The sequence below is a fragment of the Geotrypetes seraphini genome, chromosome 6, assembly GCF_902459505.1.
Source record: "Geotrypetes seraphini chromosome 6, aGeoSer1.1, whole genome shotgun sequence".
Lineage (NCBI taxonomy): Eukaryota > Metazoa > Chordata > Amphibia > Gymnophiona > Dermophiidae > Geotrypetes > Geotrypetes seraphini.
Window position 1 is genome coordinate 223,923,761 of NC_047089.1, and position 26,793 is coordinate 223,950,553.

General features: G+C 45.6%; 1 protein-coding gene across 1 annotated transcript in view; it reads right to left on the reverse strand.

Annotated features, from left to right (window-relative positions):
• The window catches only part of PLAT (plasminogen activator, tissue type), an 82,302-nt gene extending 69,842 nt beyond the window's left edge, over nucleotides 1-12,460 (reverse strand). The window contains 1 exon segment of the mRNA XM_033949655.1: nucleotides 12,320-12,460. The gene's annotated coding sequence lies outside the window, so the exon portion shown is untranslated.
• Between the last annotated feature and the right edge of the window lie 14,333 nt (nucleotides 12,461-26,793).

Genomic DNA, 26,793 nt, shown 5'->3' on the forward strand with positions numbered 1-26,793 from the left:
CACTAAACATATAAATCCCTTATACATGAATTTTCAGTGGCGCTATGTGGTCAGTGTAGCTTAAACTTTCTGCAAATGCTCTGAATAGTAGTGGCATAGCAAAGGTGTGGCAATGGGTGTGGTCTGCCCCTTGTGTAGGCAGTAGGGTTACCAGATTTTCCTTTGGGAAAATCCGGACCCATGGCCACGCCATCTGGACCGCTCAGTTCTGCCTCTGTCACGCTCTGTTCCACCCCCTAGCTCCGCCCCCAGACTGCATCAATGCCTGCACGGACATGACGCATTGACGTCACGCATGCTCATAAGGTCACCTCGTTGCTTCCGCTCATGCATGGATACCCCTTCCCGACATGATTTTGTTGGGAAGCTTTTCAAAATCCGGCCTAGTAGGCAGTAAGGGGGTGCATCGAGCAGTCACGAAGCTGTAGTTTACCAGCATATGGCTGTTGAATCTGCCAGTTTCCGCCCTCTCTGATATCAATTTCCTGTTCCAGGACAAGGGACTGGCAGAGCTGACAGTTGCAAACATATAGACTAATGTTGTGCTATTGCCTTATGCACCCCCTTACTGCTTTGGGGGGGGGGGGTGCAGCTGGAAGAGGGGTTCTCCACCCTGGGTGGCAGCCAAATTATGTACCGTACACCACTGCTGAATAGGTAGCAGCTCAATAAGTGGGTGACTCCTTTCAGATACCCCAATGTTGAGTGCACTGTTCCCTCTAAGTTGAGTAGGACTCCTCCAACTAGATTGCTGCTAGTAGGGGGGGTAGTACATCAGTATTGTGTCTTTCATCACTAGGGGCAGGCAGGTTCCCTGGAGTCCTGCAGAGTTTACCTGTCTCTCACTATTGAAAATGTGATAGTGAAACAGTGTCCTCTACTGGCAGGATTATAGGTGGAGGACTCCCTCAGCTTAGAGCAGGGGTGTCCAATGTCGGTCCTCGAGGGCCGCAATCCAGTCGGGTTTTTAGGATTTCCCCAATGAATATGCATGAGATCTATTTGCATGCACTGCTTTCAATGCATATTCATTGGGGAAATCCTGAAAACCCGACTGGATTGCGGCCCTCGAGGACCGACATTGGACACCCCTGGCTTAGAGGGAACAGTGGCTAAGTAGTGCGAGCTTATTCTATAACAGCATCTGGGAGCCCAGATTCCATTCAGAACCACTATTCCCTCTAAGCTGAGTGGGAGTCCTCCACCTACAGTCTTGCCAGTGGGGGGTGCTGTTTCACTATCTTGTTTTCAATAGTGAGTGACTAGTGCTGCTCGATTCACTTTGGTGAATTGATTTGTTTGCTGGAAAAATCAGTGATTCCTGACAATACCTCCAGCCCTCCTAAAGGTAATAGCAACGGCAGTGTCTGGCAGGCAGAGGCATCGCTCTGAACAGGCTTCTCTTGGCCTGCCCCACTGGGACCTTTCTTCTGCCGCTTCACTGATGACGTGGCAGAGGAAAGCCCTGGCGGGCAGGCCGCAAGCAGCCTGTTCACTGCTGCTGTTTTAGGAGGCCTGAAAGTTGAGGTCTTACGGGGGGGGGAGGGGGTGTCGATCAGAAAATACTGCATAGGGAGATAGGAGGGATGGAAGGCTGCTGCTCAGGAGGATGGGAGGGAGAGATGGATGGAAAGCTGCTGCTCAGGAGGATGGGAGGGATGGATGGATGGAAAGCTGCTGTACAGGGGGATAGGAGAAATGAAAAGCTGCTGCACATGGGGGAGAGAGGAAAAAGGAAGGATTGTTGGACATGGGATGGAAGAGATGAAGGGATAAATGTATCAAAGAGGTAGAAAGGGGTGAGAGGGAGAAATCTTGCATATGGTGGAGGGGAGGGAGACATGCATGGAGAAGAGAGAGAGAGAGAAATGTTGGACATAGGGTGAAGGGCAGGGAGAGATGTTGCATGGGGAAAGAGAAAGAAATGCTGCACATGATAATGGAGGGAAGGAAGGAGAGATGCTGCATGGAAGAGAATAGAGAAGTTTGACCCAGGGCACAGGGCAGGGAGAGGTAGAGAAAAAGAGAGCAGTTCACAAGATACATACACAGTTTTTGAAAACAATACAATGAATATTTTAAATAAAAGCTCTCCAACAGTATTATTAAAGTGAGCAGCTTTCAAGAAAGGCAGTGGGAAATAAACAGAAATGTTGGATATAGGTACAGAGATGGATGATGAATGGTGAGAGCACGGAGAAAGAAGAAAACGTCAAATGGGCAGGAGACCCTGGTGAGCGAGTTAACAGAAGACAAATGGAAACCAGAGCCTAGGGTCAACATGATTTCAATAATAAAATGACCAGACAACAAAAGGTAGAAAAAATAATTTTATTTTTCCTTTTGTGATTACAATATGTCATATTTGAAATGTGTATCGTGCCAGAGCTGGTGTTAGACAGTGAACCTGAGCGAGGACCTAACAGAGAGAGGAAAAGTCTTTCTTGTTTTGTTTACAACACAGCATTGACAGAGTTGGAGGAGGGTGAGGCGGGTGAAGAAGCTACAAAAATAAACTTGCCAGGCTGTTTGAAAAAAACGCCTTTTTGGGCAGGAAAAGTAAATTGAATTGAAAAATCAATTCAATAGACCAAATCAAACTGAATTGAAGAATCGGGCAGCATTATGAAGGACAGACAAGCTCTACAGGACTCCAGGGTCTCTAATGACTGAAAACAAAATATTCAAGCATCACTTCTCCCCCCACCCCCACTGGCAGCAATGTAATTGGAGGACTCCCACTCAGCTTAGAGCAGTGGTCTCAAACTCAAACCCTTTGCAGGGCCACATTTTGGATTTGTAGGTACTTGGAGGGCCTCAGAAAAAAAGAGTTAATGCCTTATTAAAGAAATGACAATTTTGCACGAGGTAGAACTCTTTATAGTTTAGAAATCTTCCCCTCCCTCCCACCAAAGACCTGCATGTTCCCTCCTTCTTTGCAGCATCCTCCAGCTTCCCCCCTGGCCTCCCAGTCTTAGTTTCAGCTAATTACCTCAGCCTGCAGAGAGGATCGCCAGTGCTTTAGCGTTCCTTGCAGGTTGCCATCGGCCTCCGCACCACGTTCCCTCTGCCGCGGTCCCACCCCTCCTCTGATGTCAGGGGCAGGATCGCTGCAGAGGGAATGTGCTGCTGAGGACGACGGCAATCCTCTCTGCAGGCTGTGCTAATTATCTGAAGGTAAAAGCAGGAGGCTAGGGGGGAAGCTGGAGGACACTGCAAAGAACGGACAGCACTAGTACAGACCACGGGCCGCAAAATAGTGCCTGGCGGACTGCATGTGGCCCCCAGGCCACGAGTTTGGCTTAGAGGGAGCAGTGATCAGCACACCTTAGATGTATGCATCCCATTATTACACCAGCCATAGGCCTGGTGCAACTGCAGGTGTGTACATGTGGCAAGGATGCACAGAACTTACTACATTCTGTAAGCTGCATTTGGAAGTGGCGGCCCTGCCCCTCCCATGTCCATCATCATGAATTCGCCCTTGTATTTATGCACTATCGCCCTAGATTCTAAATATGATGTACAAATTTGGGTGTGCTGCCAAGATGTGCACGCAAATTAATTGGTTAACAAGCTCTTAACCATCAATAATTGGGTGCTAATAACTAATTACCGATGTTAATTGGCATTCATTAACATTGTTAATTGGCACTATCCTATAAGGCACTTAACTCCCAAAGTGCGCATTTCCAAAAGAGGGTGTGGCCATAGGAAGGGCAGGAGCATTCCAAAAAGTTACTGGGTAAGCGTGTCCAACTTGGGTGCCAGCATTTACGCCAGGTATCAGCAGACGTAAGTCTAGTATTCAAAGCTAGGTGCAGGAATTGGCGCTGCGAAGAATGGCGCTTAGTGCCAATCTTTATGCCACCCATTTGTGAGCACATTTTATAGAATTCCCCCCTTGGCCACTTACACACCCCCTTACAGCATGGCGCTCAATTGTTGCTGGCAGTTATGCTTCTGGTGTTGCCGTGGGTGGGCCGGGACCCCACTCAATTTGAACTCAGGCACGTCCACAATTTCATCTCTTTCAGAGTGGCTGGTGGGGGTTCCCAAGCCCTGACGGCCGAAGACACGCTCCCCACCAAAGAAACTGACATGTTGGGCAGCTAGCCAGCATTGTCCCAGAGTTGCCACTATTCTTTGCCACGGGCCACACCCTCCCTCACACATGCTATTTTCACGCATGTGCGAAACTTAGCATTCACGCACAGAGGCGGGTGGCTTGCGGCAGTGGCTCTAGAACAGTGCCAGCGGCCACCCAACAGGTCAATTCTTTTGGTGGGGAGGAGATCTTGAGCTGCACAGCTCTGTCATTTACCCTGAGGAGTGCCAGTGGGGAGGGAGCAGAAATTAAAATTGGGTTTGCTTTAGTTGGAAGGGGAAATTACATTTTTGGCTCACCTACGTTTGCTCTTGGGCCCAGCCTAAATCAGTTGCCTGGTTATGGTAGTGAGACGTATGCAGGTAAGTGTTGGTTTTCTTTACAATTATGCATGCATGTGGCATGTCACTAGAAGCACTGCCCTTAGAGTGCCGGGGCAGGGAATGGAATGTCACTCAGCTACTCATAGCAGTGACATAGCTACTCATAGCAGCTACTCATAGCAGTGACATAGTGGAGGCGCGCGCCGCTCAAAATTACTGTTTTTAGGGCTCCGACGGGGGGTTTTGTTGGGGAACCCCCCACACTTTACTTAATAGACATCGCGCCGGCATTATGGTGGGTTTGGGGGGTTGTAACCCCCCACATTTTACTGTAAACTTAACTTTTTCCCACACCCCCCACAACGCCCCCACAATGTGGCGCGATGTCTATTAAGTAAAGTGGGTGGGTTCCCCCCCATGCCCCCCGTCAGAGCCCTATAAACAGTAATTTTGAGCGGCGTGCACCTCCGCGCTGCGCTCAATTGTCTGGGCGCGCCTTTGTCCCGGCGCGCTTTTGACCTGACACCGGTTAGTGGCAGTGGTTTAAAAAACCATCAAACAACTGATGCTGCAGTCCGTCTCATTTATGGCCTCAAGAAATCAGACCATGTAAGCCCATATTACAGAAAACTACACTGGCTGCCTGTGGAAGCAAGAGTCATTTTTAAGTTTGCTTGCCTTTGCTTCAAAACCAAGGCAGGTTCATCCTCATCCTATCTGTCTCACCAATTCAAACTCCCAGGCACAACTAATACATGTAATACCTACTTGTTTGCTTTTCCATCCCTAAAAGGGCTGCACCTACAAGAGATACCTGGATAGAACACGATCATTCCAAGAAGGCAAATGGAACATATGTTTAACCAACTTCATCTCAAACGCACTCTCGTACCAAACGTTTAAAAAGTCAACAGATTTCTCTGACCCCACTTCAACCTGATGTACTTTCAATACACTTCCAGATAAACCTGACTAAACTTAATAAGCCAATGTAAATTTGAAAGTTCGCTGTAATGTCGCTGTCTGTTTACGGTCTTTTCCCTTGTAAACCACTTAGAACTGTTTGCGGTATGGCGGTATATAAAAAATAAAGTTATTAGTTATTATTATTAAAGCTACAGCCTCAGCACCCTGGGGTTGTGGGTTCAAACCCACACTGCTCCTTGTGACCCTGGGCAAGTCACTTAATTCCCCCATTGCCCCAGGTACATTAGATAGACTGTGAGTCCACTGGGACAGACAGGGAAAAATGCTTGAGTACCTTAATAAATTCATATAAATTGTTCTGAGCTCCCCTGGGAGAACAGTATTGAAAACTGAATAAATAAATAGTGTGAAAAGCTTCTGTCTCTGATAACCAGAGCTTGTATTGTGATGTCATAATGCCTCATTCCACCAATGCCTGAGAGCCAACCTCATCAGTGATGTCACAATGGCTTGATTGTCCTATGCTTGGCTCACTTTTACTACATTATGATTTCTACAGTGGTGCAGTGGTTAAGGCTACAGCCTCAGCACCCTGAGGTTGTGGGTTCAAACCCCCACTGCTCCTTGTGACCCTGGGCAAGTCACTTAATTCCCCCATTGCCCCAGGTACATTAGATAGACTGTGAGTCCACCGGGACAGACAGGGAAAATTCTTGAGTACCTGAATAAATTCATGTAAACCGTTCTGAGCTCCCTGGGGGAGAACGGTATAGAATATTAAACAAATAAGTTACAACTGTCTTATTTTGGTCACACCGTCAGAAGAGAAAGATCACTGGAGAAGGACATCATGTTTGGGAAAACTGAAGGAACCAGGTGATCAGATGGCTGGACTTGTTGAAAAGAACCATGGGGATGACGCTGGAAGACCTTACCGGATTAGCACAAAACCGATTTCTTTTTAGTTCTGTAAGTCATCAAGTCACTAGGACTCGAACTTGAGTTGATGGCACCTAACAACTCCATATGGCTAAGCAATTTAATTTAGGTCCGAATAAAAGCTGTCCTTAGCTAATCTGCTTCACTATATCAACAGAGGCTGAATAATGCCGCAGTCCTTATTGCAGCTGGCAGTGCTCTTCCCCCATATATTCAGCACCGTCTCTTAACCCTTTCAGGACCATAAGGATCGTAGGCCAATTTTTGTGGTTTTGACGACATTTTTATGGTAAAAAGGGCTTGCAGATGCCAAAAAATTGATTTTTTTTGTGAAATATCATTATTTTTATTTAAAAAAATCAAACTTCTGGCTTATGGACAGTGTGGCAAGTGAATCTTCTCGTCAATCTGGCAACGACGCTAATGAATGAATGTCGGAACCAGTTTGTTTACATAAAGGCAGTATCATATGGAATCCGTACATATCAAATTTAGAACTGTAGACTATCCCAATCAAAATTTATAGGATTTTAAAGTTATGGGACAAATATGTCCCTTAATCCTAAAAGGGCTACCTGGATAGAGGTGCTCAGTATACTACCATTGAGAATGCTCAGTCAGCATTTTAAAACACACTCGCCATCACCATGGCTGAATACTTTTCAAGATTAAAACTTTTGTTCATGCATACATATACAAACATCATGGGGTCGAGAGTCAAAGTGATTTAAATGGCCAGAAATGGCTCCTGGCTGGTTAAATCGTCTGTTTGGAGCTAACCCCTAATTTTCAGTGGCACTTAACCGGTTAGTGCCGCTAAAAATAACCAGTTTGTGCAGATGTTCTGGGACGAAGTCAGCACTTGCTAAATGCATAAACAGGCTAAATGCATAAACAGGACTGCACGAAAGGCTGTCTTATCTTTATGCGGTAACCTTTAACCGATTAAGTACTGAGTATCACCCTTAACTAGTTATGTAAGGAGAGTGTGGTGTAGTGGTTAAAGCTATAGCCTCAGCACCCTGAGGCTGTGGGTTCAAACCTCATGCTGCTCCTTATGACCCTGGGCAAATCACATAAGCCCCAAAGCCCTTGAAATCCCTATGGGTAGTTATTGCAGTGGCAGCCGATAGCACAGCTTTGTAAAAGAGGCGTTAATACTTTACTGCCCCAGGTACATTAGATAGATTGTGAGCCCACCAGGACAGATAGAGAAATGCTTGAAGTACCTGTATATAAACTGCTTTGAGTTTGGCTGTAAAAGTACAAAATGATGATATATACCATATTTTTTGCTCCATAAGACGCACTTTTTTCCCCCAAAAAAACTGGGTGGAAATAAGGGTGCATCTTATGGAGCGAATACAGCTGCCCCTCCCCTCCCCGGTACATTTTTTAAATCCTGGCGGCTGCCTCCTGTCCTGATGTCTTCCGGCAGCGGCAGAGCAACACACAAGGCAGGTGCGAGCTTTCTGCGTGCCTGCCTGGTCCCATGCCGCTCACTGAATGGCTGCTGAAAGTTCTCGGGAGTCCCGAGAGAACTGACAGCAGCCATTCAGTGAGCGGTGCAGGACCAGGCAGGCATGTGAAAGCTTGCGCCTGCCTTTTGCGCCGCTCTGCCGCTGCATGAAGACATCAGGACAGGTGGCAGCCGCCGGGAATAAAAAAAGGTAACAGGGAGGGGGTCCTTTCTGCCTGCCTCATGGGAGGGCCCTGCTGCTTGACTGCCTGCCTGCCATTAGGCCTGCCTACCTGTCTGCCCTGTCCCGGCTTGCCACTAGACCTGTCCTATGCCCTGTCCCAGCCTGCCACTAGATCACCAGAAGGGGACAGGGTGGTGGGACAGGGTACACCATTTGGTTCAGAATTTATTTTTTTTTCTTGGCTTTTCCTCCTCTATAGCTAGGTGCATCTTATGGTCAGGTGTGTCTTATAGAGCGAAAAATATTGTATGTCCCAATCCCTTCCCCCTCCTTTATGCATTTGCCAGCTCCAGAAACCTGGAAATTCAATGCTGATGCCTGGACATGGCTCAGCATTGAATTTCTGGATTTAAAGCTGCCAGCATTCAGCAAAATGCCGATCACTGCCTGATGAATATCAGGCCCCACATATATGATACATTATCTCCCCCCTTTTTATCATAGGTTGTGGCAGTAAAAGCTCCGATGCCCCTAGGAATTCTATGAACATCAGGGCTTTTACCGCTGCAGTCTACGATAAAAAAAACCCTAATAAAACTTCATACAAGGGAGGGGGGTGGTAATATATTAAATTAGGACAAATTCCTAAAAGCTACTTATTCAGGTAAATGGTTACCAAACAGGTTGTTTTGCCTTGAGTGTAGCTGCTCTTTGCTACTCCCCAAAATTGACACCCTAGGTCACCACTTGCTCTGCCAAATGGACATCAGCCTAATTTTTGTAAATCATTCTGTACAATTGAATCCAAATTTCTCAGCGGAAATATTTTACCCAATAAAAATAAAACTAGAATCAGCTCGGTGCCGGGTGGAGTGACCAGGGGTGAGAGGACAGCAAAGGGAAGGGTTTCCACTTTTCATAAAACACTTTTAATGGGAGTTATCAGGAAACATTAAAAAAAAAACCACAAAATAAAAACAACACCGAGCTGTTAAATTTAAGCTTCTAGATAGGCTCCTAAATTTGAGCTGTGACAAAAACAGGAGAGATAACCTTCTCACGGTTCATAGACAAAATCGCGCGAGACAACAGCGCACCGACAACTGAGCGCAGACAACTGAGCGCAAGGTTGACGGCGCGCCGAAGAAAAGCACTATTTTAAAGGGTTCCGACGGGGGGTGTTGGTGGGGAACCCCCCCTATTTTACTTAACAGACATCGCGCTGGCGTTGTGGGGGGTTTGGGGGGTTGTAACTCCCCTCATTATACTTGAAACCAAACTTTTTGCCTGTTTTGTAGGGAAAAAGTTCAGTTTTAAGTATAATGTGGGGGGTTACAACCCCCCAAAACCCCCACAACGGCAGCGCGTCTGTTAAGTAAAGTGGGGGGGTTCCCCCCCACCCACCCCCGTCGGAGCCCTTTAAAATAGTGCTTTTCTTCGATGCGCCGTCAACCTTGCGCTCAGTTGTCGGCGCGCCGTTGTCTCGCGCGATTTAGTCCCGTCACCCCTTCTCACAATGGAGAACATAAGAAAGCAGCAAAGGCACCACAAAGTGCCAGATTCAAAATAGAGACTTGACATGTACGTGTTTCAGCCCAGCAGCCTGTATCAGGAGTCTGAATGACAGTTTTGAACCTAATAGCCAAACCACTATGGTATGGTTATTAGGTCCAACAAGTCTGCAGAGAAAAAGTCAATCGACAAAATCAAAAAAGAGAACTGCAGCAATGATGTACAAAGCACAGGGACTTTATTGGAATAAATAAATTGCAGTAAGCCAAAAAAAAAAAAAAAAGATTCTCCTTTGTGAGAAGACAGGAGGAACCCGACAGCATCTGTGTTTGGAAGAACACGCCTTCCTTAGGGGTTCAGAAACACATATGAACGAGAACCATATGATGTTAAACCAATAGGCATAAAGTTTGATTTGAACAACAAGAAAAGGCAAGGGGGATGTCTTTTCAACCAATAATAACGACTTTATTTGAAACAAAAAGGTCCCAATAAGGATGCCAGTTTTGGCGTTTAGAAGACGCCTTTTTCAGGGGACACTTTGCTGAAAACAAACGCAGGGTCAAAAAACTCAGCAACGGGAAGACCCGTTTGCAGGCAATCTATTCAGAATAGTGGAGACTGCCTGCAAACGGGTCTTCCAGTTGCCGAGTTTTTTCACCCTGAGTTTGTATTCAGGAAAGTGTCCCCTGAAAAAGGCGTCTTCTAAACGCCAAAACTGGGATCCTTGTTGGGACCTTTTTGTTTCAAATAAAGACGTTATTATTGGTTGAAAAGACATCCCCCATGCCTTTTCTTGTTGTTCCAATCGAACTTTATGCCAATTGGTTTAACATCATATGGTTCTCGTTCATATGTGTTTCTGAACATTCTGGACCCCTGAGGAAGGCGTGTTCTTCGAAACACGGACCGTGTCGGGTCCTGTCTTCTCACAAAGAAGACCCCCTTTTTTTTGGGGGGGGCTTACTGCAATTTATTTATTCCAGTAAAGTCCTTGTGCTTTGTACATCATTGCTGCAGTTCTCTTTTTTGGTTTTGTTACATGACTCCGAAAATACCTCCGTTGTGGTGTACTTCATTACGCCTAAGTCCATATCTAAAGAGAGAAGTACGTGCATGTCAGAAGGTTACACACGCGCTTCTCTCTTTAGATACGGACTCCTGCGTAATGAAGTACACCACAACTGAGGACTCAGGCGTAATGAAGTACACCACAACTGAGGTATTTTCTGAGTCACGTAACAACAAGGATAAGATCATAGTGGTTTGGCTATTAGGTTCAAAACTGTCATTCAGACTCCTGATGCAGGCCGCAGGGCCGAAACACGTACATGTCAAGTCTGTATTTTGAAGAACAAAGAATCTCAGGACTTTGTGGCCACCTTTGCTGTTTTCTTTGGTCCTATATTTGTGGACCATATTCAGCCAAATTTAGGAGTCCAAGTTCTCAGCTGAAAACTCATCTTAATGTTGGAGCTTTAAAAGTCACGCTTATAAATTTAGGACTGTCATTCATGTGCTTAGATATATGAGCCTAGTGATGAAAATCAGTGCTAAGTCCCTAAATCTGCCCCTGTTGACACACGCTTTCTAAGCTCCTATTATTTAGCAGTTTTGTCAAATTTTGAGTATATATTTAGGCACTCTGTCCTAGTAAATTTTCAAAGAGGACAATTAATAATCATAACTGTGAAGTTAGGTTATGCTTTGAAAATTAAATCCCTAGTATTCAACAACAACAAAAAAGCCTGTGCTATCTCTTTTCCTGACACCCATGAAAATGCAGTCAAACCATACTCACAGGCAAAGGTCAAACAATAATCCCAAAGAAAAAAGTTTCCTAAAATCCAAAAAAAGAACCAAATCATGAAAGGTATAAGAAGAAAGACCCAACTGTAGGCCTCAAAAAGACTTTTACACCTATGTGAATCAAACCACAGCCCCTACAAGTATTTCTCCTGTGTTCATGGGAGATGCATCAACCCACAGTCCAAAACAGACTTCTCCTGTAGCCTCAAGAGAAACCTCAACCCACAGTCCCCAAAGCTTTTCTCCCCTAATCTAATCTAAACCTTAGGTTTGTATACCGCATCATCTCCACATTCGTAAAGCTCGACACGGTTAACAAGAGTTAGGGTAGAAAGGAACTCCAGTGGAGGGAAGAGGCAAAATGAAGAGAAAATTTAGAGGACTAGAATAACCAAGCATCAACCTGCAAACTTGTGCAGTCATGAGAAAAGCATCAACCTACAGTCCCCCAAGAAAACCTTCTGCAACCACAGGAGAGAAACCAGCCGTCCACAAAGACATTTCTCCTGCAGCCATGGAAGAAGCATCAAACTACAGAACCCAAGAAAGAGATTTTCACCAGAAGATCAATCGAGGAGAGGTGAATTGCATCAAGCTATGATCCTTAAATCCTTACCACCCCCACCCCCAAGAACCACCTAACACTTGTGGGGAAAAAAAATAAATTGTTATTAATTACATTTTTTTGTTTTTGAAAACTAGGTTGACACAAGCCTGCAGTTCGTTTCAGTTCATTAGAATCTGAGAAAATTCTAAGTGTGATAACTTTGGGACCAATTCCTCTTTTCCAAGCTGGGGTTTCTTCTTTGCTGTTTCAGGAAAGGCTCCCTTACAGATCCCCATTAAAGCAGCAATGCTGTGCAAGACTCAGTCCTGAAGGGCTGCATCCCACACTTTAAGGTTATTAACTAATAACATTGCACTTCTTGGTCCTCCACCCACGACTCTCTCTCTCTCTCTAAAGCACTACAGTGAGTAATTAAGAGCTCCCTCTGGTAGGAACAAAAGATTTCCACGTAGGAACAACAATTCTAAGTCAAGTCTAGGACGTTATGTACCTTTTTGTTTCCAGTTCGTGTCAGGGATGACTTGCAGCTCAGATGTTTCTCTTTGCTCTGCAATTCTGCATTCCGCTAGCTGCTTCACCTCTGGTTTAAATACATCTCTGTTGCTGGAGGAGGGGCTGTGGTGCGGGGGGGGGGGGGGAGGGAATTCATGCCTGCCAAGGAAAGATACACACACACACAGCAGTGGGCAGGCTGAAGCAAAGAGATAACGAGGGGTCGGATCAGTTTTCTGTGGGGAGCAGGGATCTGTTAGGTGACGTCAGGAGCGAAATCTTGGCTCCCAGGCCATGGGCATTATTCAGAGATCTGAGCGGGCTGCAGAGGACCAGTGACCTCAGAGCTGCATGAGGTGATGCGTGTTATGGTAGCACCTCATCCTGACTGCCAGGAAGCTGATTAAATCAAACTAAAATATTGGTTTAAAATAGTAAATGCCCATAGTGTGACCTCCAGATTTTTCCCTGCTTACTGATATTCCCCCAGGCACCCTCAAAAGGTCTGACTCTAAATCTAGAAAGGGAAGTGTTACTCCTTGAAAACCTATTAAAGATTTTAGAAACTCCTCTTCCTCCTCTGTGCCATCTGGTTCCTATTTTTGTCTCCTTCTACAGCAGGGGTGTCAAATTCAATCACATAAGGGGCCGAAATCTAAAACATAGGCTAGGTCGCGGGCCAAATTTTTTATTAAGATACTTAGGGGTCCTTTTATTAAGGTGCACCAAATGCGCACCTTAATAAAAGGACCCCTTAGTCTTAGTAGAAGTAGAGGGTTACAACCTCTCCAGCCCCACGCCGGCTCTGTGTTTTAAACAAAATAAATCAAAAAGACTTTTCCTCTCTCTTTTAGGTCCTAGTTCACGCCTGCTGTCTAACACCAGCTCTGGCAGGGTACACATTTCAAATCTAACATATTGTAATCGCAAAATAGAAAATAAAATTATTTTTTCTACCTTTTGTTGTCTGCTCATTATTCAAATCATGTTGTGGTCCCAGGCTCTGGTTGTCTTCTGCTAACTTGTTTGCCAGGGTCTCCTTCCCTTCCCAACCCCGGAGGTCTGGAATCTTTCCTTTTCGCCCGAGATTTGGCCCTCGGTTCCTTCCCTCCCAGCTTCCCGGTCTCATATTAAAGCAGCCTGCAGAGGATTGCCGGTCAGCTGTAGCGATCCTAGCAGGCTGCCGTTGGCCTCCGCAGCACATTCCCTCTGCTGCGGCCCCACCCCTCCTCTGACGTATGGGACCGCGGCAGAGGGAACATGCTGCTGAGGCTACGGCAGCCTGCTAGGATCGCTACAGCCGACCAGCAGGCTGCTTTAATGTGAGATTGCGAAGCTGCCTGAACCTACAGTTAATGCGGTGCTTGTACCTGATTGGGTATAAAAATGTCTGCCGGCAGGCCAGCTTAAGTGCAAATTTGTAATTGTCTGGTGAGCCAAATTTTATTACACCAAGGGCCAGAGTTTGACATGTCTGTTCTAGAGCTTTAAGATGAAGAGTGGCCTAGTGGTGGAGCTGCTGCCTCAGCACCCTGAGGTTATGGAATTAATCCCAGCGCTGCTTCTTGTGACCCTGGAAAAGTCACTTACCCCCCAAACCCCCTTTTTACAAAACCATAGCATGGTTTTTAGTGCTGGCCACGGCAGTAGCAGCTCCAATGCTCATAGAATTCCTATGAGCATCAGAGCTGTTACTGCCACGGCCAGCGCTAAAAACTGCGTTATGGTTTTTTAAAAGGGGGGGTTAATCTTCCATTGCCTCAGGAGTAGGGTTACCATATGCAGTGAAATAGTAAGGGGGTGTGGAATGCCTTGGGCGCCAAGTCACTGGGGGCGCTGGCACTTCTCTGTACCACCCCGCCATGCTTGTGCCATCTCTCCCCCCGCCCCGTACTTCTGTATTATCTTCGCTAGCGTGAGCAACTTCTGCCTGTTGTTCACGCCAGCCTGGTTTCCCTCTGAATCACTGCCGGGTCACGGGGCCAGGAAGTGACTTCAGAAGGAAATCCAACACTGGCGCAAGGAGAATGCTGCAGAAGCCATTCACGCTGGTGAATATTAAGAGGTATGGGGGGGAGGGAGAGCGCAAATATGGAATGGGGGGCAGGAAGGAGTGGGGGCACAGGAGTACGCCACCATCCCGGGCGCCTCCTACCCTTACTATGCTACTGACCATATGGCTCCAGAAAAAGGACCTGGAATAGTTGGACACTCCAGATTAGAGAATGACACAGTGACAAAATTCATCACCGTCCCCGTCCCCGCAGATAACCGCGGGAAACCATCTTCATGTCATTCTTTAAGGAGAGAGGGAAGAATCAGAGTATGAATGGCCACAACCACTGACCCGCAAGCTTTGCTTTGAAGAATGCTGGTGTAGAAGGATTGAAGTTGAGATAGACACTACAGAATGACAGTCTCTGGTATCCAGAGCAGATATTGTGATGTCATAATGCCTCATTCCACCAGTGCCTAAGAACCAATCACATCAGTGATGTCACAATGGCTTCATTATCCTTGGCTCACATAAGAATCAGAGTATGAATGGCCACAACCACTGACCCTCAAGCTTTGCTTTGAAGAATGCTGGTGTAGAAGGACTGAGGTTGAAATAGACACTAGAAAATGACATGGGATTATTTCCCGCAGTTATCCGCGGGGACAGGAACTGTGATGAATTTTGTCACCATGTCATTCTCTATCCCAGATGAGTAACATCATTTTGAATAATTCACAAGATTAAGGGGTCCTTTTATCAAGCCGCGCTAGCGGGGTTAGCGCGTCGGACATTTCATCACGCGCTAACCCCCACGATCAGCTAAAAAACTAATGCCTGCTCAATGCAGGCTTTAGCGGCTAGCGAGGCAGGCGGTTTAACGAGCGTTATTAAGCGCATTAAACCCCTACCACAGCTTGATAAAAGGACCCCCTAAGTATTTGGATTATTTGCAATTATCACAGTGGTCAAAGTGCAGCGACTGAATATTAAAGGCTTTTACCCTGTTTGTGATCTTTATGCCATTGAATTGGTTCTGAGCCCTACTGACATTTGTAAGGTGATATTATAAGTGTAACAGTGGGTGGTGGGTTTTTTTTTTAATTTTTATTTTTTTGCATTAATATCCAGAAAAAGGAGGACAGATTGAGATATCTGGGTTTTGCTTCCATTGAAAGCAATGGAAGTAAAAAATACAAACCCAGATGTCTCAATCCATCCTCCTTTTTCTGGAGCTATATGGTAAACCTACTCAGGAGCAAAATAAGTACATTGACTATATAGGCAATATACAAGAATCCTTTCCCCTTTTGGGAAATTGAGGATAGTATTCTGTCAAAATATGGGGCTATCCAATTCTTTTATGAAGTTGGTCTCTTTCAGTAAAATGCCTTTTGGGGGGGTCTAGAAAGGTTTTAGGTTGAAATTTGCCAATGAATCTAGAATCCCGTTTTGATAGCCTGGGATTTAATTTAACAATTTATAGGCTGTTTTCACCGGAAAAGATTGCCCAGAACAGAGCAGTGACCTAAAACCAACCCAAGGAAACAATTTGTAAAATAACCAGGAAACAGGATGCTGTGGATAACATGAGAAACGATCTAGCGAGACTTGAAGAATGGTCTGCAATTTGGCAGCTAAGATTTAATGCTAAGAAATGCCAGGTCATGCATTTGGGCTGCAACAACTCCAGAGAACGATAGAGTATGGGGGGGGATGTGAAGAACCTTTATGCCTGAAAGAGGAGTGGGACTTGGATGTGATTGTATGTGATGATCTTAAGGTGGCCAAACAGGTTGAAAAGGCAATGGCAAAAGCTAGAAGGATGCTTGGGTGCATAGGGAGAGGTATGGCCAGTAGGAAAAAGGAGGTATTGATGTCCCTGTATAAGACTCCGGTCAGACCTCATTTAGAATATTGTGTAAATTCTGGACTTCAGCTTCAAAAAGATATGTGAGTTGGAATCGGTCTAGAAGAAGGCTACTAAAATGGTTGGTGGTCTACGTTATAAGATGCATGGGGGACAGACTTAGGGCCTGTTTTACAAAGTCGCACTAGTGGCTGCAGTGCGGTAACGGCCCTGAAGGTACAGTCAGGCAGGTTGTTCCAGAAAGGTCTTTAGAGCTGTATGTGATAGATTCACATTTGAACATTTTGATACGGGTTCTTTGACGCAGCTCGACAGCGAAACGCGTCGAACCCAGAACCCGCTAAAGAGATTTCAGATAGGTTCATGCAGTTGTTTCACTTCTCACTAGAAACTTTTTTGAATTTAAAAGAAGATATATATCCTATATAATAAAACCCTAGCCGCGCATGCGCACTCCTCCCTACGTGTTCCATTTTCCCTGTTCCGTGAGATGTAGGTTCGTGGTGGCAGGAGTGTGCATGCACAGGTCCCCAGTCTTACAGCACCTAATTACACTTGCCGGCAGGACTGGCCGCCAGCGCTGGACTCCCTGCTCTGGTAAAAGTAAGTTCTTCGCCTTGCCGCCCCCCCCCCTTCCCTTCCCTTCCCGCGGTCCCTACTCCAAACCTGCCGACTCCAGCAGCGTCTGCATCACTCTACACACGCTGCTTCGGGGCCGTAGAAGGCCCCGAAGCAGCATGTGTACAGTGCTGTAGACGCTGCTGGAGTCGGCAGGTTTGGAGTCGAGACCGTGGAAAGGGAAGGAGGGGGCAGCAGCAAGGGACTACGAGAGCCGACCAGACTTCTAGCACCCATTAATGTAATGGGCTAATATATACATTTTTTTTGTTTGTTTTGGTTTTTTAAAGTGCTATGATTAGAGGTGGCATCAAGAGACGTTCATTTGCCCGGGAGCACTATAAAAAAAAGTTAGTAATGCAGTGTCTAAACACTGTCTCTACAGATTTGAGCCACTTCCTTTTCTGTGATTTGCGTTGGCCTATTTTGAAGTGTGCTGCTGCTACATTGTGTTGCTTCCCTGTATTTTTTTGTTATTGTTCCAAAAAGGTGCCTAAACGGACATGATGACTACATGGAATGTGTATATCAAAGTCATTGTCTTAAAGCTGAAGCCTTGCTGGTGGTACCTATCTAGACTTTAGAGATGTCACCAGTTTGTAACCCGAGTTTCACCTCCACAAACGAGTGTATGAGCCTGGGTCTCAGTGACCTTCCTTAGGGTCATAGTCAGTGAAAACACACCTCAGAGGTTTCTCAAAGAAAGATTCTGTGTTGAAAATCCCCATGAATTGTTAAAGAGATTTGGTGCTGAACCTCTTTTTTATTGATTTAAAATGCCTTTGAAACCTCAGGGAAACCTACATATTTATTTATTTCATTCATTCATTTTTATATGCCGTCCTCCCGAGAGAGCTCAGCATGGGTTATAAAGTAACGTACATAATGCTTGGACAAACAAGTTACATGGTAATAATTAGTCAAACAGTTTACAGTGGCATTTACATAGTACAGTTTGTATTTCCAAAATTAATATTCGCAGATCCTAAATTAACATTTACATTCTAAGTTAACATTCACAGATAATATAGTTTGTTGATTCTAGATCAACAATATAAACTAATCAACGGGTGCCTGACATTTATGCATGGTACATTTTGCTCATCGCATGATTGATCTAACAAGGAAGCGGCCTGTGTGTGAATTAGTACATCTCAAATGAGCAGCTTTAGACAACATGGGCAAGGAATCTATCCTAGAGGTCTGCACGGGAATGGGGATCGCGGGAATCCCATGGGTCCCGCGGGGGTCCCGCGGGAATCCCCCCTAACTCACGGGACTCCCACGGGGACCCCCCTCTAGCCAACAGGACTCAAAAAAAGGGTTCCACCAAAGAGATTCCATATGGAAAACAGCAACGCAAACACAAAAATAAACTGTGGAATTGATGATCCTGTCAGAAGTAATTGCTGCTTTTTATGGGGACGGACGGGGATGGAGGTAATTCCTTGCAGGGATGGGTGGGGACGGAGAGGATCCTGATAGGGATGGGTGGGGACGAAGAGGATCATGACGGGGACGGGTGGGGACGGAGAGGATCCTGATGGGGACGGGTGGGGATGGAGAGGATCCTGGTGGGGATAAGCGGGGATGGGTGGGTTTTCTGTCCCTGCGCAACTCTCTAATCTATCCTAGGGTAGGGTTTCAGAAGCAAAAACCCGGACACATGGCCCTGTCCCATTTTGTCTCCAGCCCCGCCCCCATAGAATCTCATCCCCAGCCCCGCCCCCTACAGAGCCTCATCCCTTCTTGCCTGACCAGCTCCGGCCAAGTCTGGAGGGCCTCAAGCATGTGTGACATCATTCATGAATGTTCGGAGGCCCTCCGGATGTGGCCGGAACTGGTCGGGGCTTTCCAAAACCCGGACAAACTGACGGGTTATGGAAAGTCCATCCAGGCACCTGGCTAGTCCTCTAAAAAGATGACATGTCCGGGTTTTCCTAGACGTCTGGTAACCCTATCCTAGAGATTCATAGCAACTGTGATCATTTAGGAGAATTGTGCTATCTCAGAGGTAAGGAGTGGCCTAGTGGAACAGCTGCTGTCCCAGCACATTAAGGTTGTGGGATCAATCCCAGAACTGCTCTTTGTAACCCTGGGCAAGTCACTTAATCCTCCATTCAGTGGCGTATCGAGGATGAGTGGCACATGGATCGGTGGTGCCCCTCCCCATCCTCCTCTCCTCTCCTCTCCGCCCCACCCCCCGCTTCTTCCCACACCCCTGCCACTCATGCACCCCCTTCCCTTCCCCTGTACCTTTTTAATATTCCAGGTGGGGCAACATCACAAACTTGTTGCCTGCTTCGCGTTGGCTATCTCTCTGATGTCACTTCCTAGGTGCGGGGCCTGGAAGTGACATCAGAGAGAGGCGACACCGACAGTGGGCAGCAAGTTCGTAATGCTGCTTGCGCAGGAAAAATTAAAGAGGTACAAGGGGAGGGAAGGGAAAGGGCCCATGCATGCGGCGGGGAGGGGAGGGAAGAAGTGGGGGAGGGGGGCGGAGGACAGGTGCCAGTGTCCCTACCAAGACTGTGCTTGGGGTGAACTGCCCCCCCCCCACCCTTACAATGTCATTGCCTCCATTGCCCTCCATATACAAAATAAGTACCTGTATGTATGTGTAACGCATCCCCTTTCTTTACCCTTCAGGCACTGAGGGCTTAGACAAGCACAGGGAATTCCTCACTGAATCAAGGGGAGAACAAGGGAATCAAGGGAAGAACAACCCTGCATCCTCCCCATTTAAAGCCTGAGCCTCTGCTGACATAACAAATCCAACATGGGATAAGCTTGAATTCAGATTCTCTCATGCTCAGCCTGACTCGCTCGGGCTGCTGTGTTCGCTTCTCTTTGATCCAATGATCCGGACTGAGAGTGCTATCCCCGAACCTGTTTGAGGTGTTGTGAACCTAAAGCCACACCTTTCAAGGAAATTCCTGCGGATTTTGTTTTCCTTGCCAAATGTAAGCCAGAATCTAGATTAGTCCGTCATGGTGCTTTCTTGAGTAAGGCCCTGTTTGAAAGCCAGATTTGCCAAGCCTAATTCCTGATCCTTGCGCTACTATTCCTGGGTTTGCTACTCAAGATATGGCATGTCACCCCGAGAGCGCCTGTGCCCTGGTCAGTCCTTGATTATTGTTTCTGGCAAACAGTTGTCGGCTCCATGCACGGCACTTCTGATATGAGGATCCTTCTGATAACATGATCCAAACACTCGCGTTTCCTCCTTGATAAAGGATGTTTCCACCCATTTGTCATCTTGTCTAAAAACTGCATTTGTTTCGGAATAGAATACCATTCGGGCTGACTTTTCCTTCTTCATAGGTCCTGATTGTGCCATTCCAAAGATTTGAATCAATCCCAACTCAAGCATTGACTTCAGCAAGACTAATGGGACGGTTGGGTCTTCTTGGGAAATGTTAAGCAGGACTAAGTCAAAATTAGAACATGACTGCTTTTTGACATTCTTCACCAGTGGCGTAGTAAAGGGGTGGGGTGGCGGTCCTCACTGGGCACTATGTTGATGGGGGCCCCTTCTCCTCTCCACCCCTTCACCTCTCCCCACGCCACACACGTCACCTTCCCTTCCCCCATATCTCTAGTTGTTCACTGCTGCGAGCAACAACTTCAATGTGCTTTTCACGACCGCGTTGTCTCTCCTGGGTGCCATACACAGGAAGTGACATCAGAGGGAGAGCCAATGGGGTCACGAGGAGGACGTTGAAGTTCTTGTTCCCGCAGCAGTGACAGGAAGTGACATCAGAGGGAGAGCCAACGGGGTCACGAGGAGCACGTTGAAGTTCTTGTTCCCGCAGCAGTGACAGGAAGTGACATCAGAGGGAGAGCCGAAGCCGGTGCGAGCAGTAGGTTGGAGCTGTTGCTCAAGTCGGCAAAGAGCTAGAGGTATGGGGGGAAGGGAAGGTGCGTTCGTGGTGGGGAAAGGGTGGGAAGGAGCAGGGGGAGGACAGGAGAAGAGGTGCTGGCACCCCCCCTCCCCCGCCTCTCCTTACTATGCCACTGAGTTGATGTAAATTCTTGCACTTAAAATTGGGTGCAGATCCTGGTGCTAAGCACTATCCTAGAAATGACACCCCACTTTAAGCACCGTTTATGAAAAACCGCTTGATGTTAGGGTTACCAGATTTCCCGTTTGGAATATCCCGCTCCCCAGGCCCGCCCACTTCCACCCATCTCCACCACGCCCCAGTCCTGCTCCCAATCCCGCCCTACCCCTGCCCCCCGCTGCCTGCTCTCGTTGGGCAGGAGGGCATCCGCGCATGTATGGATGCCCTCCTGCCCGACAGAGATTTGATAGAAGCTTTCCAAAACCCAGACAAAGTGCTGGGTTTTGTTAAGCTGTCGGGACCACCAGACGTGTCCTCAAAAGGAGGACATGTCCAGGGAAATTCGGACGTCTGATAACCCTACATAGCGTTCTTTTTTTTCTTTTTTTTGGTGCCTACTAGAGAATGACACTGTGACAAAATTCATCACCTTTCCCGTCCCCACGGGAAACCATCTTCATGTCATTCTTTAAGTAGAGAGGGAAGAATCAGAGTATGAATGGCCACAACCACTGACCCTCAAGCTTTACTTTGAAGAATGCTGATGTAGAAGGACTGAGGTTGAGATAGACACTACAGAATGACAGTCTCTGGTACCAGAGCAGATATTGTGATGTCATAATGCCTCATTCCACCAGTGCCTAAGAACCAATCACATCAGTGATGTCACAATGGCTTCATTATCCTTGGCTCACATAAGAATCAGTGTATGAATGGCCACAACCACTGACCCGCAAGCTTTGCTTTGAAGAATGCTGGTGTAGAAGGATCGAAGTTGAGATAGACACTAGAAAATGACATGGGATTATTTCCTGCGGTTATCCGCGGGGACAGGAACAGTGATGAATTTTGTCACCGTGTCATTCTCTAGTGCCTACATTTGGATGCCATTTATAGAATTTAGTCCTGTGAGCATTCTGGATTTTTAAGGGCAGGAAAAAAAAGAAACAGAATGGAATGGAAAACATAAAGCATCCCAAGATTAGGTCTTCAGGCTGTACTTGAACAATACCACCCAAAGACCATCTTTTAGCTACTGTTGCCCAATTGCCTTAAAAGCTAAAATAAAAGTTACAGTTGTACGTGTGAAATCAATGCAGTTCTTCGAGGAGCACTTACTCCCCACTACCACCCCATTTATAATGTATAGAACAATTCCATAGTCCCTTGAAAAATTAATTGCAGGAATCAGGGTGTGCATGCAGAGGAGCAAAGGTGATCTTTGGGAGAGGAAGTTGGAAGAAGGCTACACCAAATCCACCGTATTTAGATTGCATGCACTGATTACTAATTCAGGCGAGGGTTTTGTTTGAACTACTAAGCCTGAATTTTTAAGTCATTTATTGAATGGCACCTGTGTATCTGAGTGGATTAAGGGCTGCAAACGGCACAGGTACCAGTACTTTGTGTTCCATAGAGGAATGAAGTTGACATTGTCATCTGTCCATGAGTGCAGGATGACTGTAACAAGGAAATAATTTTTGAGTGTGAGGAGGGGGGGGGTCATTTTGGTGGAATAATTTGAGGGTTTGTCATGTAGAAGAAAGCTTAAAATGTGGTTATTTGGAGCATAGTTAAGTTTTTAATGATATATAGATGTGCCTGGAAACATTTTATTCTGATATTTTATTGTATAATCTTTGTATAATGTATACATTCAGGGTCTGATTATTTATTTATTTATTCTATGTTTAGCGCCAAAGAAATCAGCACCAACTAGAACGGTACTTAGCACAATTCCACAAGGTGTGCATATCCAACCATACTAAGCAGGTACCAACTAAAATGGGAATAAAAACAAACAATAAATACAGACCTACAACCTCACACATGAAATATACAAACAAAATCAGATTCTACAACAGTAAAAATCAAATCATGGAAACCTCACTCTGAACAGTTTATCTCACTGAACAAAAATAACATTCATATAAGGCTGTTTTCATACCTTTGCGAAACTGCAACAACTTAATGGTTTGTTCTCTCAGGGTTTCCACAAGTGGCATTGTGCTTGTTGCAGGTTTCTGGGTCTTGCTGCGTCTTTGTCAGGTAGAAACTGACGTTTCAGCTGCCTTGCTGTGGCTTTCTTCAGGGTATGCTCTGAAATCTGCAGTGTGACTTTGGAAATAGTGGGTTCACTGACCTGACTGAAACAGAAACATGATGGCAGATAAAAGCCAAATGGCCCATCCGCAGTCATCAATATCTTGCATGTAGGAAACAGTAACCAATATCTTGCATGTAGGAAACAGAAACCCGAAGTACAGCTATACGATGGGAGGGCTGGTAATGGGTGAAAGCACCCATGAAAAAGACTTTGGGGTAATAGGGACAAGACAATGAAGCCATCGGCACAGTATGCAGCGGCCTCTAAGAAGGCGAATAGAATGCTAGGTATTATCAAGAAAGATATTACAACTAGAACGAAAGAAGTTATCCTGCCGTTGTATTGGGCAATGGTGCGCCCGCATCTGGAGTACTGCTGTCAGCATAGCTATCTAATATTGGGGGGGCCACTAACAAAACTGACAACTGCGTCCAATATTGGTCGCCGTACCTTAAGAAGGATATGGCGGTACTCGAGAGGGTTAAAAAAAGAGCGACACGATTGATAAAAGGTATGAATAACTTTTCATATGCTGAAAGATTAGAAAACCTGGGGCTCTTTTCCCTTGAAAAGCGGAGACTTAGAGGGGACATGATAGAGACCTACAAGATCATGAAGGGCATAGAGAAAGTGGAGAGGGACAGATTCTTCAAACTTTCAAAAACTACAAGAATGAGAGGGCATTCGGAAAAATTAAGAGGGGACAGATTCAGAACCAATGCTAGGAAGTTCTTCTTCACCCAAAGGGTGGTAGACGCCTGGAATGCACTTCCAGAGGGTGTGATAGGGCAGAGTATGATATTGGGATTCAAGAAGAGATTAGATAATTTCCTGAAGGAAAAGGGGATAGAAGGGTATAGATAGAAGATTACTACACAGAGACTCATTGAAAAGGTCAGTCAGTGGACCTACCAGAACTTCCCTAAGTTCTTTCAGCACCCTTGGATATACACCATCTGGCCCCATATCTTTGTCTACCTTTATTTTAGCTAGCTCCTCACGAACACAACCTTCTGAAAATTGATCAGGGTCTATTACTCCTCCATCCCTATTCACGTTTGTCTTCTGTGGTCCCGCCCCCGGCACTTCAGTCGTGAACACAGAACAGAAATTTTTGTTAAGCAATTCAGCCTTTTCTTGATCAGCTTCTACATATTTCTCCCCTTCACCTTTGAATCTCACAATGCCAATTTTGCACTTCTTCCTATCACTAATATATCTAAAAAATGTCTTGTTTCCCAGTTTTACCATGTCAGCTATTTTTTCTTCCATGTGCATCTTTGCTTTCCTGACTACAAGACCAGTCTCTCTTAACTTTTCCAGATATTTTTGCCTGTCTTTCTCTTTCTGCGATCTTTTGTAGTTTATGAAAGCTAACCTCTTATTCCTTACCTTCTCAGCTACTACTTTTGAGAACCAAAGCAGCCTCCTTTACCTCTTACTTTTACTTACTTGCCTCACAAAACGATCTGTCGCCCTTACAATTGCTCTTTTCAGTTTTGCCTAGGGCATTCCACCAATTTGAATTTTGTTGTGAAAGTCCATAGAATGGAAAAGTCTCTGGGTTAGATGTTCTCTCAAGGTTTCCGCAGCTGGCATTATGCTTGTTGCAGGTTTCCGAGTCTCGCTGCGTCTTTGTCTGGTAGAAACCGACATTTCAGCCACCATGCTGTAGCTTTCTTCAGGGTATGCTCTGAGGTCTGCAGTGTGACTTTGGAAATAGTGGGTTCACTGACCTGATTGGGAACAGGGCAGTCCACCAATTTGAATTTTGGCGGGAAAGTCAGTTGGTCAGAAATTTGAGTTTTGTTGTGAAAGTCCATAGACTGGAAAAAGTCTCTGGTAGGTTTAAAGGTGTTCTCCCCATGGAGCTGGGTTAAATGTTCTTTCAGGGTTTCCGCAGCTGCACAATGCCAATTAGGACAATTAATCAATTAAGTTGTATATGCATATCAACTGTGCGCATTCATGTGCACGCACAACTTAAAACCGCCATATACAGAATTTGGGGGTCATTGTGTTACGAATCATGAACTATTTTGTTTGGGCGAATTACATATGCCAATATTAAATCAAATTAAACTGTAATTCTTAAAAGAGAATCAGTGATTGGCTGACAGGCATTTTCCAGAGAATGTGATATCAGTGTCTGGAAGGGAAAAGGGAATTTCAGGCACAGACTAAAATGTCAAAAACAATTAGCCAGAAAGGGCCCACAGATTACTTCACAGAGCCTCTCTGAACTCTGAAGAGACAGGAGAGTCTGGTTTTAAGAAAGGGATACTTAATAGAGGAATAATTTGGTATTTTATGGCAAAGGAATATCTCTCCTCTCTCCCTCCCCTCCCCGGCATTCCACTCATCGGATAGGTCTGTCTTATCAGGACCCTTCTCCTCTACAGTTAACTCCAGACTTTATCCCTTCTAACTTGCTGCACCATATGCCTGAGGAGTGTGTGGTGCAGTGGTTGGATCTACAGCCTCAGCACCCTGGGGCTGTGGGTTCAAACCCCGCGCTGCTCCTTGTGGCCCTGGGCAAGTTACTCAGTCCTCTGTAGCCCCAGGTACATTAGATAGATTATGAGCCCACTGGGATAGATAGGAAAAAATGCCTGAGTACCTGATTGTAAAACTGCTTAGATAACCTTGATAGGCGGTATATAAAAAAAACCTAATAAACTTGATTGAAACAAACTGCCTGACTCGAAACGTCAGGCTCCGTCTCTGGCCAGCGTTCAAATGCAGACTTAAAGCTCACTTCTTTGACGATGCTTTCAGTTCCTAACTCCAAACCTCCTTCTAAACACCAATATCTGTCTTATCATTCCCTCTGCAATTCCCCCATCTGAGCACAGCGTATTGATGCACCTTCTTGTCCAGTTTGTCTGTCTGTCTTGACGAGATTGTAAGCTCTTTTGATCAGGGACTGTTTCTTCTGTGCTTTGATGTATAGAGCTGGGTATGTCTAGTAGCACTATAGAAATGGTTAGTAGTAGAAATACTGTGGTATTTTTATTAGTGTGTGTGTGTGTGTGTGTGTGTGTGTCTAATTATGTGTATGTGAAGCTATTTGGAATTATATACGTATTTTGTAAACTGCTTTGAATTGACTATATAGTCATTATAAGTGGTATAGAAAAGATAAACAGAGAGAAAGAGAGTAGTAGTGAAACTGCATAATATGGAATGTACAGACCAGTGGTTCCAGAATCAAGTTGAAAATGTCCTGTTTGCAGTCCTCCTTCAGCAGCACTGAGTACATCTTGATAGAGAATGCCAGAAATCCCCCTCCCCTCCTCCAGACATGATAGGTCAGGAGAGGATGACTTATTTGAAAGCAGATGTGTAGCTTGTATTAATGCGCACACCCTCTGTCTTTAGCAATATCCCACGAGCCTCAGTGAACTCCCACAGCATCTCCAGGGCTGGGTTCTGAACCTCTGTGAGAGCATCTCTGTGGAATGTGCACGGAAATCCTATGTCTCAGGAACAGTGAGAGACATATCCTGTGCCCCATGTTCCAGGTGAGGGACTGCCATTGCTAAGTGACCAAAAGGGCATTAATTGTCACTCTCAGCACCAGATGACGGCACAGGGACACGTTTCTAGCAACATGAATTAACACTAACCCATAAGCAGGATTGTATAGTAATTAATGTAAGTAAATGTAACTAATTACTGTACTTAAGTAAAAATTGTGATACTTTTACTTGTAAAGAAGTACAGGATAACATTTCCTATTTTTACTTTTACTGAAGTAATGATTTGGTACACCGTCAAAAGCGCGCTGGACTTTGGCGCACCGACAATCCTGTGG